Consider the following 13,616-nt stretch of genomic DNA (forward strand, 5'->3'; position numbering starts at 1 on the left):
GGAACCTGAAAGGGTTTAGTCCAACAGGCTTTCAAAATGGACCTTGGCTCTGCCTGAAATTCTAAGAATCCCCCTGTCCTTTTCCTTCTGTCTCATCCTAAGGCTATAGAACCCATGGATGCATCTGCCCTCATGGCAAAGGATTTCAACTTCTCAAACTCCCAGGGAGAAAGAATAAAAAATAAAATATATTGCATTTCACATCAATTGCCTGATTTTCATCAGCCTCCCACCTGGTTTCCTATAAGCCCCCAATGCTGTTTTCACCCGAGAACGTGCTTAATCTCATGGATAGCCCACATTATCAATACCTTTCTCTTTAAGAGATTAAATGATTGGCCGTCTGAATTTTCTAAAATGCCCGAGGGTTGCACCATTTCACTTGATATGGGGTAAATGGGTAGAATCAAGCAATGAGATGGAATTGATAAGTCACATAGAAAAGTCTGTCCCAGTTCCATCATTTTCCTTTCACTCCCTTGCCTTTCATACGTGTTTCCCTTTTCCTGGAATGCCTTATCCCTCTTTCTTCAACCAGGTTGTGTATATTCTCCCTTCAAGATTGAAGTCTCGGGTCATCCCTCCTGGAAGATTTCTCTGACCCTCCTACTTGCCACGTTCTACCTCCCTTTCCTTCTTATCGCAGGTAAGTGTAAGGCTCTGTGTGCTTTCAGCTCCGGGGGCCTCCAGCGTACAGTGTGTAATGGCCTATTCACGTGTCCATCTCCCCACTAGACCGAGCAACTTGAGGATGACTTAGCACCTGAAGGTGCCTACCTGTGTGCCTCAGGACCTGGCATGAGTTTCAGGAATAACCATGGAAAGAAGAAGAGAAGGGGGGAAAGGGAAGGGGGGAGGGAGGGAGGTGGGGAGGGAGGGAGGGAGGAAGGACAGGAGGAAGGGAGGGTTGCACCTTGTTGGGGGGGAAACTGAGGGGCTCTGGTGACAAATGTGGCCAGCATAGGAAAGAAATCTAAAGTGACAATAAGAGCCATCACATAGGCAGAACTTTCTGGAAAGACATTGGGCAGTAGCCTCAGAGAAAATTCTCTAGTCTCAAAGATGACTTTGAGAATGATCACCTACCTTCTGTGTTCCTTATTGTTGAGTTGTCTCTCTCCCCTCTTTTTTCTCCTCCTCCTCCCCAACAAATATTTGCTGAGAGTCTACTGTGTGCAGAACACTGGAGCTGGCTGAGGAAGGGAGAGAGAGAGTGATTGTAAAAACTCACGAAAGACAAGGTCCAACTAAGAGTCCAAAAGTGCAGATGACAAAACTGAGAAAGAATTCAGCTATTATTAACAAGCTTAAAACTCCAAACCTGGAAAAACAAATCTTCTACTGCTTAGTAAATATTTGTTGAATAGCTGAATGTGGGTCCACCATGTGCCAGCCACTGTCCTCGGAGGGCATCGTAGGGGATACCAAGATAAATAAGAGACAACCTTTCCCTCCAGAAGTTCCTGGCAGCAAACCACATGCCCCCTCCATCCCCACCCCCTGAAGGATCAGTGCTACCAGTCCAATCATATGGACTGTGTAATTCCTTCCTCACCACAGTCCCAGGGCCTAGTTGGTTGAGCATGGATAGAACAGTTTCTGAGTACGAGTGCCATGAGAAAACCTTTCCTAAACTGTTGTCATCTCACCATTTGATCCCTGAAATGACACGTCTGACTCAATAGGTAAATGTGTAGAAAGGGAGTAGGGAAGAGGAAAAAGGGAGGAAGAGTGGATCCCAAAGACCATGACTCTTTTAAGACTTGGTCTGCACTTTAAAAACATCCTCTAAGTTCAATGTGTAAAAAATAAAAATTAAAACTTACTCACAGTGTGCCATCGGAGGCATTTAATTATCAGACCAGCTAGCTGCCGCCATCTGAACACCTTTTCTGGCACACGTGTTGAATTATAAAATTGGCATGAGTAGGTGACTCTGTAGGTGTGTCTGCCTGTGTCCTCTGAGCCCTGTTCTTTTGCTTATCTTATGTCATAATTCTATAAGTCCAAAGAGACTGCTCTATAGAAGTTAACAGAAGTGCAGAGACAATCTTCATTTCCTCATTTCCCCAGCGTGAAAGGAATAAACGTGTGAATCAACTTGGCTGAGAGTTGCCTGTGGGGAGTTGCGGGGCAGCGAGTCCTTCAGTGTAACTGGAGCCTGAGATTCTTGGAGTGGGAGGGAAGGTGGGCTGAGGCCAAGTTATGAAAGGCCTGGGAGGTTGTGCTGTCTCCTGTGCTGGGCACAGGGGGTGGCCCACAAACATTCGAAAGCAAAGAAGGCTCACAGCCACATTGGTGTTTTCCCAACCTCTCCTTGGCTGCTGGGTGGACTGTGGGCTGGAGAGAAGGCCAGCTGGAGGCAGGCAGGCGAGTTTGGGTGAGAAATCGTGAAGGCCTGAATGAAGGTGGTACAGAGAGATGGAAAGGAGGGGGTGATTTTCAGAGAAACCCTAACAAACTGCGTCCTTGGTGGCACTGTTCACTGAGCTGAATCTTTGCTTTCTGAACTGCCAGTGTTTCAGAGGCCAGGAGCTTTCTGTTTGTTCTGTACACCTGATACAGCACACTCCCTACATTGCAAGCTGCAGATAAATAACAACGTCGTCACTAAGGGGCCTCGGCAGATTGAGAGACTGACCAAGTACTCCTGGAAAGCTGGAGTTTCCCTGAATGAATCTCTCTCTCGAAGTCTGCGGGACAGCATGCCACCATTTGTTGGTGGCTGGAAGGAACAGGGTCCTAAGCGAGTATGGCATAGTGTTTAGTTGTTTATGTAGTGCTAAGGGGCCTCACCACCTCTTTTGGACAGTTTCCTATCAAGACATACTTCCTAGAATAGCTGATACAAATTCCATAGTAAGGGCTTAATTTAGTACAAACTTAATCCCAGTCACGTCTCCCATCCAGATTTTATTTCTTGACAATTTTCTTTGCTGGCTACTCTTATCAGTAAAAGTCTGGACTGCCTAACCAGATCCACGGAAAAAGATATCATGGGCACACACATTTTTCCTAGTCCTCTTCCTTTTAAATCAGAAATTCTGTATAACATTTTCCATAAGTGAAAGACAGAACCACTTCCTAGCTTTTTTTGGTCCTTTTTTTTTTTTTTTTTTTCTGAACAACAGACCTTCCTTTTGGATTTACATCAGCATTTAGCTAACTTCCTGAACACTTCACCCATTTCCTGAACTTATTCTGAGGAAGGGAAAACATCCTCCTTCAGAAATAAATGCAAATAATCACAGAGATTATTTTTATTAAATAAATAGTGTAAATGCAATGGAATTTCCTGTACGATGTGCATTGACCATGGCTATTTCAACAAAAATCTATTTGTTGTGATCCTGTGGGGACCATCTTATTTGCAGGTAGTCTGAGGAATTAGAACCATTATGTAGCTACTCAAGAGATACGTTCTGAACATTTGCAATTTTTACTCTTGTTAAAAATATTTTTCAAGAAAAATTTGAACACTAGGGGGAATTATTCTCTCTCGGTCAGCATTCTTGAAGCTTTCTCTTTTTTAAAACAAGGTTTTTGTGACACCTAGTGGTGAATAAGGGAAGCCCATCTTCAGGGCAGAAGATTGACTTCATACGGTTTTCTTCTCTTCTGTTGATTAACATTTTCTCGGAGCCAGCCCACTACCTGGGGTGAAACTGGTCCAGTTTTAAGAATGAATGAAAAATGTGAAACTCTTCAGAGGAAGCACATCAATCTATCAAGCTGGGGTCAGGTTTTTTAAATTTTTAAGTTTTTTAAATGAGAGCAATTTCTCTGTATTTGTGAGAAGGCCTCCTCCCATTTAGCCATCTTTTACTTATTATTATTTTTTTTTGAGGAAGATTAGCCCTGAGCTAACTACTGCCAGTCCTCTTTTTTGCTGAGGAAGCCTGGCCCTGAGCTAACGTCCGTGCCCGTCTTCCTCTACTTTATACATGAGACGCCTACCACAGCATGGCTTCTGCCAAGTGGCGCCGTGTCCGCACCCGGGATCCAAATTGGCAAACCCCAGGCCGCCAAGAAGCCGAATGTGCAAACTTAACCGCTGCGCCACCAGGCCGGCCCCTAGCCATCTTTTAGTGGAGAAGAATTATGTATTTCTAGTGAATAAATCTCACTGACATCTTACAGACGTATTTTAGGCTGACTGCCCGTCATTTCTGAACATTTTACAGGACCCTTCTTATGCTCTCTAGGGTTTGGCAGTGGCTGATTTTTAAAGAGAGAGATGAGAGGGATCTCAGAGGGGCTGCTCACCACCCACCCCCATCCAGGACAGATGGCCATCCAGGACAGATGGATATCTGGCCTCCTCGCACCATCCCCAGGTAGAGACTCCATAATCCATCACTCAGGCTGACATTCTTCCTTAGGTCCACTTCCCTTAGCCTGATAGCCAAGGCCCCACAATCTGGTCCCTTCCCCTCTCTTCCAGCCTCACCTCCCACCAGTTCTTCAGCTATATATGCTATCTATGTCCTAGCCAATCCCACCCATTCCCAGTTCCCCATCTAACTCATGCTGTCTCATTCTTCTCCGCCTTTGCACATGCTGGTCTCCTCAGCCAGAAGACTCTTTCCCTCCAAGGCCCTGTGCTCATTGTTCAAGACCCTGTGTAAGTGTTTCTCCTCCTGGGAGCCTCGGCTGCTTCAACCAAGCAGAGCTGATAGCACCTTCCTGTCTGTCACCTGGGAACCTAGTTCGAACATCTATAATTGCACGTGTTATATTACATTCTCTTGTTTTTATGTGTCTCTCCTCCAAACTTCTGTGAGCTTCTCAAGGACAAGAACTGTTCTTGTGCCTAATACCCTGACCTGTCCAGGTGCTCCACAAATGTTCACTGACATCCTGCCATCAGCCATTTGTGGCATTAGATTGTTCCACTTGGCTACAGTGTTTTGATAGGAGCAAATTAGGTGTGGGGGCAACTAGTTCAAGGGTAGAGTTGACAATCAGGGGAGTAAGTCTTTGAAAATGTACAGAATCATTTATTATCCCAAATGACCTCAGCCTTCATCCCCTGAGGATTAAGATGATTTCACAAAAATAATCTCTAAGTTTCTGTCTGGTTCTAACATTGTAGGATTCTATAATTGGAGGAGATATGATCCTAAAGCAGGGTTTTGAAAAATCTGGGGTCAATGCAGGGAGTCTATAATTGTATGCAAAATATTTTATGTACCCATGTCTTTTTTCTGGGGAGATGGTCTATACTTTCATAGACGGTCTATGATTGCAAAAGATTAAATACCACAGATTAAGAATCGGTAACCAAAAGGGCGATCATAACTCCACTGGGTCAATAGGAGTTGACACCTTCTTGGGTGTTTCAGGAGAGACTTATAAACCAGCAGATGCAAATTCCTTGAGGCCCCTTCTCCACTGCCCCTCGTTAGGACCCACCTACAGGTCTGGTCTGCAATTTAAAAAGAGAGGCTGCGATGCTTTTGGCTGTGTTCCATTTGTGCTGCGTTAATGTCCCCCTCCTCAGGTTCTAAAGGTAAGGTGAGGGTGTGGACAGAACCTGGTAGACCCAAGACTATGTACTTTTCCCCACAAAAAAAATTGTCCTACTCTGGGAAAGGTACCACACAGTGCCCACAAGTTCTGCCCAAGTGCTCCCTGCTGAACCCTCCGGGTAACATCAGGAAACCTGCCTTTGAAGCCTGACTGCTGCAAAATCCTGCCACTGTGGTCTGGGCCTGCAAATGGCTATGATGCTTTTGCTCTTTATGAGAGATGCCTTCAGCAAAGTGAACTGTGGCTGGCAGGGCAGGTTTTGTGGGTGTGCGACCTGGGCAGTCATTCAGGGCCCCAGGCATGGAAGGGTCTTTTGCTCTGTTCAGTGCTCTACTGTTGTTGTCTTGAAATTCTTAATTTTTGAAGAAAGGGCCCCATAGTTTTACTTTGCACTTGGTCTTGCAAATTACGTTGCCAGTCCTGAGTGTCTGCAGATACCTGAAGCAGCACCATGTAGTGCAAAGAGCATGAGCTTCATGAGCTTTGGAGTTGACAGTAGGGGTTCAAATCCCACTTCTACAACTTTCCAGCGGTGTGAGCTTGAGTAGGTTACTTAACCTCTCTGGGCTTTAGTGTTCTTATATCTAAAATGGTGATCATGGTGATCATATCTAACTTTTATAATTGTTGGGGCAATTAAGCAGTATGTGATGTAGTAATTGGTAGTGGTTGATAATGACAACAGTGATTTGAAAGTAACTAGTTAAGAAAGAAAGAAATAGGTTAGTGAGCAAAGCAGATCAAAACAAAACAAATAAGAAAGCCATACACGCAGGACTGGGAAGAATCCTAAAGAGGAGCTCCCAGGATGAGGTGTTTCCACCTTTGTCCTTCCATAACACTTTGCACATAGTGCCATCAGAGCACTTAAAAATATTATATGATTATTTTCCTTTATTACACATATTTTCCCCCATTAAACTTTGAGACCCCCTGAAACCAGGGACTGTGTCTGTCCTTTAAGAACATTTTTGAGTTCCTAGCACAAGGCCTGTGACAAAGTAGACGTTCAATAAGTATTTGTTGAAAGAGTAAACTAATTCATTATTTTATTTTATGGTTGAGGAACAGAGGCCCAGAGAAATTGAGTTGCCCAAGCTCACCAAGCTTGTCCTTGGCAACGCCAGGACTGGAGTCCCCTGTTTGTTTTGAAGGGATTGCCTGGGGGCTCCCTGGGGACCCAGCCCTTGAAGCTGTTAGATACAGTCTTGATTGCTTACTGAGTTGCAGTTATCAGATTATCTGGGAAATGTTTGAGCCTTTTATGTAAGTGCATATTTATTTATTTGGAGTCAAAAACCAGAGGGGAAGACAGCCACTGGAACTAGAATATGCTTGTGACTGGCCCGAGAACTTCTGGAGGAAGCAATCCATCAGATCACCTTTACTGAGCTCACAATTCCGGGACAGCTCAGGCTCCGCTTTCTCCTTCCTCAAATCCTCCCATTCATGATATTATCTTCTGTGATGCTGCTGTCCTGGATGTGATTGATCACCCACCACTATCTTGGGGACCTGAGAGTGACCTTCTGGATGCATTTGTAAGGAACCAGCTTGGTAAGAAAAACAAAAACTTGAAGGCATCCTCTGGTTGGCCTGAGATAAGGGGACCTCGGAGTCTTTTTTTCATTAGTCTGGCAAAACAAACCAAACAATAAAAAATCCATACGAAAATATTCTGCTTCCAGGGACTTAAAAGATACTTCTCATTTCACCCACCCCATCAACATGATACTATCTCCATGTAAGAAAAACCAATGTGTTTGTGTGTGAGTGGAGAAGAAGGGAGGAAAGAAGAGAAGGGGAGGGGATTCACAGAGAAAGGGAGGAGGGAAGAGTTAAGAGGGAGGAGAGGTGGAATGTAGGGGGAAAGTGAAGAAATAAACAAAGACAGAGAGAGACTGAATGTATTTGGAAAGAGATGTGGGACTAATAGTTACCTGAATAATCCCAGGAGGCTGAGTCAAATCAACAGGATGAATCAACCCAACCCACCTTGTTAAATTCAGCTGGTCTGAGAATAATTCTTGTGCTGGGAAAGAAGCAGTGGGGTATAGGAAAAAGATCTTGGTTTGAGTTTTGGCTCTGATGATAATTTGTTATGTGAACATGGACACATCGTTTCAAGTCCTAGGCCTCAGTTTTGTCATCCAGAAGTGGGGGAAACAAATGAAATGAGACATATGAAAGTAATTTGAGAAAACAGAGTGTGACACAAGCAAACAGTCTTGAATTTACACTCAAGCTGGATCCACGCCACTTAAATCAAAACAGGCTTCGACGCGCCTCCAGCTCTCCTCTTCATGGGCTCAGCAAAGTTTTCTACCTCCTGTTTTGAAGATAAATAAATACATAATCCAATGATCTTGTCACATCCTTGTGCTCAGTTGAACTAATTCCTAATCATGGATATAACTCTGAAATCATAATGTAAAAAGAAAAAAGACAAAGGGTTTGCCTACCATTGTTCAACACGTTTATTACAGAGGAAAGGGCAGATCTGGTTAAGAATGAGATCTGGTTCAGATGCCAGTTCTGCCACTCATGTGTGGCTGTGCAACCACAACTGTGTGACCACGGACAAGTTTCTCAGCCTCACCAAACCTCACTTTTTCCAATTCTGATGTGGAAACACCTCCCTCCCTGTGTCGTTACCACAAGAGCAAGTGCTTAGCACAGCTCCTGGCATCTGTTAGAGCCTCTGATTATGTCGACCATCACTGTATCCTCAGTCCTAGAACAGAGTAGATGGGAAATATGTGGTACCTTCCCTTCTCCTTTTCTCTTTTTTACTCCTCCTACCCCATCCCTACTCCTATTTATTCAAGTGTATTTCCATTGCCCCCAGAGTAAAGCCTTGGATCTGAGTGTCTGAGATACTCCTTGAGAGCATTTCTGTGATGTCTTCAGATAAGAAAGGAAACCACTGTCTTATAATTGTGTATCTGTCTTGAGTGTCAGCAATGAAAACAGACTCTAGATAACTTAAATGGAAGGGTGTTTATTGAAAGGATTTTGAAGGATAGACAGAATTAGGCTTGGAAAAGGGTGGAAATTCAGGGATATTCTTATGCTGTGAAGGAAGCAGTGGGGTACAGTGAAAGGATTTGGCTCGGATGATCATTTATTGTGTGAACATGGACACGTCATTTAAAGTCCTAGGCCTCAATTCTCAAATCCAGAAGTGAAGAGTCAGAGGGTGAGGCCAAGGGAGTCACAGTGATGTGCCTTGGCAGGAGGCTTTTGTCAGCATGCCAGCTCTGCTCTTTTGAACAAATGACTTCCAGCTGTCTCCATGGATAACCACCAACCACATCCATGTTGTTGTATTGCTCCCTGGAGACTCCCAGTTCCAGGGAACACCACTGGTGGGCTGAGCCCAAGTCAGTTGCTTGTCCTCAGATTGTGCCAGGGCCAAGGGTGTGTGTGTGTGTGTGTGTGTGTGTCTGAAAGAGAGAGAGAGAGAAAGATAGAGAGAGACGCTGTCCACTGGAGATGTGGAAGGTGGGTCCTACATCACACCAAGACAAACTAACCCTTAGAAAGAGAGAGGGATTGGATGGCAGACACTAGATGATAAAAGTATGGCAAATGTCCATTGCAGCTCAGAAAAGGGTCTTCAATCCTCTTCTGGAAGTCATGGAATCCAAGGCCCTGCCTCATGCAGGGGTGTCTCCTATTCATGGACAAAGGGCCCAAGTATAGTGCCAGGGCATTCAGTGTACATTATTGTGGCTAAGGAGAATCCAGCTGTGTCTGCTTATCCTAAGTGATTTTGGGGGGAGAAAAAAAGCAACATTAAATTAAAGCAAATAATTAGGGATTTATTAACATTGAAGAAAAACATTAAAAAAGTTGAATTCAATTAAATGGTGAATGACCAGCTATTCAGACGGCTTTGATTGATTTCCACACAGATGTTTCTCCAAACCTGTCTGTGCTCAGAGGTAGATGCTTTAAGCAGCCCACGTGTGTTTCCCACACGCTCTTGGCTCCCAGCAAACTCTCCCAAATGCCAGGTGGCTGTGTCACTGATCATTATGGTCCCTGCTTCAGAAACTGACAGTCTGCTTCCTTTTTTCTGTATCTTTTAAATCCTAATTATTAAAAAATAAATAAATTCAAGACTCAAGCTCAGCAGCTGAATGGATTTTTTGTTTGGGAAAGCCCAGTTTTCAGTAGAAAACTATCCCTAGCCAAAAAAAAAAATTTTTTTAAAGCAGCTCCTGCCTCTCCTCTTTGTTTTTGTCCCAATATCAAGTATTGTGATGAACCTCAGTAGCCTTTGGATCCATTTCCTGCCCAAAGGTGTCAAACCAACTAGAAGATCATGATTAATCACCCCCAAGCCCTTCATTTGCAAGTAAACAGGACTGCAATTCAGATGGTCCACATTCACCTCCAAAATTTAATATGGGTCAGGTTAGACTAAATCCTCACTTTTGCATGGGGCTTCACAGTTTGTAAAGAGCTTTACAGTTTACATGGAGCTTTATAGCTCACCCTCTTATACACATTATTTTATTTGATCCCCATGATAGGCCACCAGGTGACCATTGCCTTTCTGCTGGATTACTGTGAACACCTCCCACCTTTCTCAAGGTCTGCTCTTTCTTTTCCCTTTTTTATTGAAGTGCACTTAACATACAGTAAAAAGCACAAGTCTCAGTTGTTTGCTTTGATGAGTTTTGACAGTTGCACGCACTGTGTAACTGCCGTGTACAAAAAGGTATAAAACAACTCTATCGCCCCAGAACATTTCCTCGTTTTTCTTTCCAGTCAATTTCCCTCTCCCCCCCAGGAAACTACTTTCTGATTTCTATCACTATAGATTATTTTTTCTGTACATGGATTTCATTTCATGTCAATGGAATCATACAGTATATGCATTTCTCGGTCTGGGCTTTTTTTTCATGGATTTAAGAATCATCCATGTTGTGTGTATCAGGAGTCCCTTCCTTTGTATTGCCAAGTAGTATTCCATTGTATAAATACATTTTGCTCATGAATTCATCTTTTGATAGAAATATGTAGGGGTTTGGGGGCATAATTTTTGCTATTGCAAATACGGCTGCTATAAAAATTCTTGTACAAATACTTTTGTGAACATATGTTTTCATTTAACTTGGATAAATAGCTAGGAATGAAATTGCCGGGTCATAGGGTAGGTGTATGTTTAACTTTATAAGAAACCACCGAATAGTTCTCCAAAGCGTTTTGTCAGATATATGAGTTGTCAACATCCACTCTTGCTTCCCCCGGTCATTTCTCCTCATAGCCTCCAGAGTAATCTATTCAAAACATAACCTTGATCCCATCACTTTCCTGCTTAAACCCTTTCAATGGCTTCCCACTGCCCTTCAGATAAAGGCCAAATTTTTTAACATAGCCTGCGTAATCTGGCCCCTGACCTGTTATATGGCTACCGCTTCCCCCGCCTCCCTCCACGCTGTGTCTGCATTCCAGCTGCACCGCATACGTTTCCATTCCTCGCATGTGAAGCTCTTGCCCTGCCCAGGGCTTTCGTCCACGGGGTCCTTTTCCTGCACAGCCCTTCTTCACCCATGTGCCCCTTTGCCTACTTATCCTTCAAGTCTCAATTTGAAAGTTACTTCCTCAGGGACGTCCTCTGCACACGAAGTCAGGTCCCCTGTTACCTGTTCCTGTACTCCCCATTCCTTCTCCTTCTTCACATTCATTGCACTGTTGTTATTTTTTAAATTATACGTATTTATTTCAATTTTTGAATAGGTTATACATTCATGTGGTTCAAAAATTCTCAAAAGATATTCAGTGAAAAGTTTTATTCCCATCCCTGTTCCCATGTGCCTGGTTTCTTACCTACATTGAAAGAAAGAAAGAACTCCTTATATTGGTTTTTTAAAATCTTTCCAGAGATTTCTTTTTAAATGCCTATACAAGATTTTATGCACACAAACTGTAGTAATTTTTGGTATTACTGTTACTATTATATTCTTTTATTATATTGGTATATAACTAATACTATCTGTATTACTGTACTACCATTAGTATTACTCTACATAACTACAGTATTTGTATTAATATACTACCATTAGTGTTACGTTAATACACTCTACACACTGTCCTGTACTTTGCTTTTTCTATTCACCCATCTGTCTTGGCCATTTTCCATTTCAGAACTTAGAGAGCGTCCTCATTCCTTGTCACTGATGTCCAGTGTTTCACTCTATGCTGATCCAGGCCTGTACTTATGGCCATTTAAGCTATTTTTAATCTTTTGCTATTATCAACAATGCTGCAATGATAGCTGTCATATACATATGTTACTTTTTATGAGTTCGAGAACATCTGAAGGATTTCTCAGAAACAAATTGCTGGTACAAAGGGCATATGGGTTTGTATTTTATCAAATTTTCCCAATTGCCCTCCGTGGGGTTGTACCACTTTATACTCCCACCTGCAATGTACAAGCATCCCTGTTTCCCCTGGGCCTCACCCATATGTGTTGTAGAACGTTTGGATGTGTGGCAATCTGAGAGCAGAAAAATATTATCTCAGCACAGTTAGTTTTAGTTTGCATCTCTTACATAAGAAACTAAGCATCTGGTAGGATTTGTTGTATTTTTTTTTTTCGAGGAAGATTAATGCTGAGCTAATATCTGTCGCCAATCCTCCTCTTTTTGCTGAGGAAGACTGGCCCTGAGCTAACATCTGTGCCCATCTTCTTCTCTTTTATAGGTGGTACATCTGCCACAGCACGACTTGACAAGTGGTGCATAGGTCCACGCCTGTGATCTGAAACTGGTGAACCCTGGGCCGCCAAAGCAGAGCATACAAACTTAAGTGCTGCGCCACTGGGCTGGCCCCAAGGATTTGTTGTATTTTTAATTACTTAGCACAGTGCCTGTCATGTGGTAGATATCCAATATATCCATTGATATAATAATAAACATATGTGTTATATATTAATACATAATATGATGCATTATATGCTTTATATGTATGTCTTGCGTATTAATATATAATAAGCACATGTATTCTATACTAATACATATCTGTTAAATGAACAAACTGAATGATGATCAAAGAGCTTAAGGTGAAGTGATTTAAGGACTCACAGCTTGTAAGTGGAGACTTCCTGGCACCAAGTACAGAGTGCTTTCTATTAGTCTGTGCAGCCCCACGTTTCTAGGGTAGTCCAAAAGGAGAAAGGGAAAGGAGATGTCTCTAAAAAGCTGAAGGTAAAATCTTAGCTCTGCCTTGCTCTCGCTGTTACTGTTGAAATGATTGATGTTATGCCAGGTATTCTATTCAATGTCCACTGGAGAATACTCGACTCAGGGCCAGCTTCTGGGGTCTTATAACTCTATGTTTGGTTACAAACATGGTTGCGACAGTCAATCAGACCTGGGTATGAATTTCTGCTCTGATATTAGCTGTGAGACCGTCTTCTCCCTAAGATGCCATTTCCTCCTTGGTGAAGAGGAGATGACAGCTCTACCTCTAATAGAAACCTTGAGGCTTCTGCTCAGCCCTGATTCTCTTTCTCCAACCACCCTCCTCCCTGTTTGCACCTGCTGACTCCAGGCCCCTGGCAGAGCTGCTGGGACACAGAGGGGACCGACTCAAGGTGGATCAGCCAGAATCTCACAGGAATTTGGGCATAGAAGACAGAGGCTCTGTGAATTCTTGATCTGGGAAGAGGGGTGAGACCGTGACTGGGTAGTGCTATTTAACTGCATGTTGAAGTTTGAGGGGGCCCAATAAGTGGCCTCCCCTTTCTTTGCCTCACTTCAGAGCTAGCTAGGGGATGGACAAGGTTATGGTAGAGGAAGAGCCACACATCTGCTCTTTGTAAACATGGCTTAGTGTGGCGATGCTGAACCCCACAGTGAGACAGGCTGCTCATAGACAGCCCTGAACAGCCGGAGGCCACCCCACACAGATGGACGGAGGGAAATAGGGGGCTTCCTGAAGGCCTCCAAAGGAAAAAGGGGAGGAGAAAGAGCTCAGCTGTGATGCCTGGTCCTCCCCCCAAATTCATCCATCAAAGGCTGGGAGTGTAACCCTAACGAGGTCCCTGTGCTTGGAAACCAGGAGGG

General features: G+C 43.5%; 1 long non-coding RNA gene across 1 annotated transcript; it reads left to right on the plus strand.

Annotated features, from left to right (window-relative positions):
* Positions 1–509: 509 nt before the first annotated feature.
* On the plus strand, positions 510–12,499 carry LOC138925027 (uncharacterized). Its single transcript, XR_011440660.1, has 2 exons — positions 510–646; positions 12,253–12,499. It is a non-coding gene; the product is annotated as an uncharacterized lncRNA (long non-coding RNA).
* Positions 12,500–13,616: the final 1,117 nt, after the last annotated feature.

The sequence above is a fragment of the Equus caballus genome, chromosome 7 (assembly GCF_041296265.1).
Source record: "Equus caballus isolate H_3958 breed thoroughbred chromosome 7, TB-T2T, whole genome shotgun sequence".
Classification (NCBI taxonomy): Eukaryota; Metazoa; Chordata; class Mammalia; order Perissodactyla; family Equidae; genus Equus; species Equus caballus.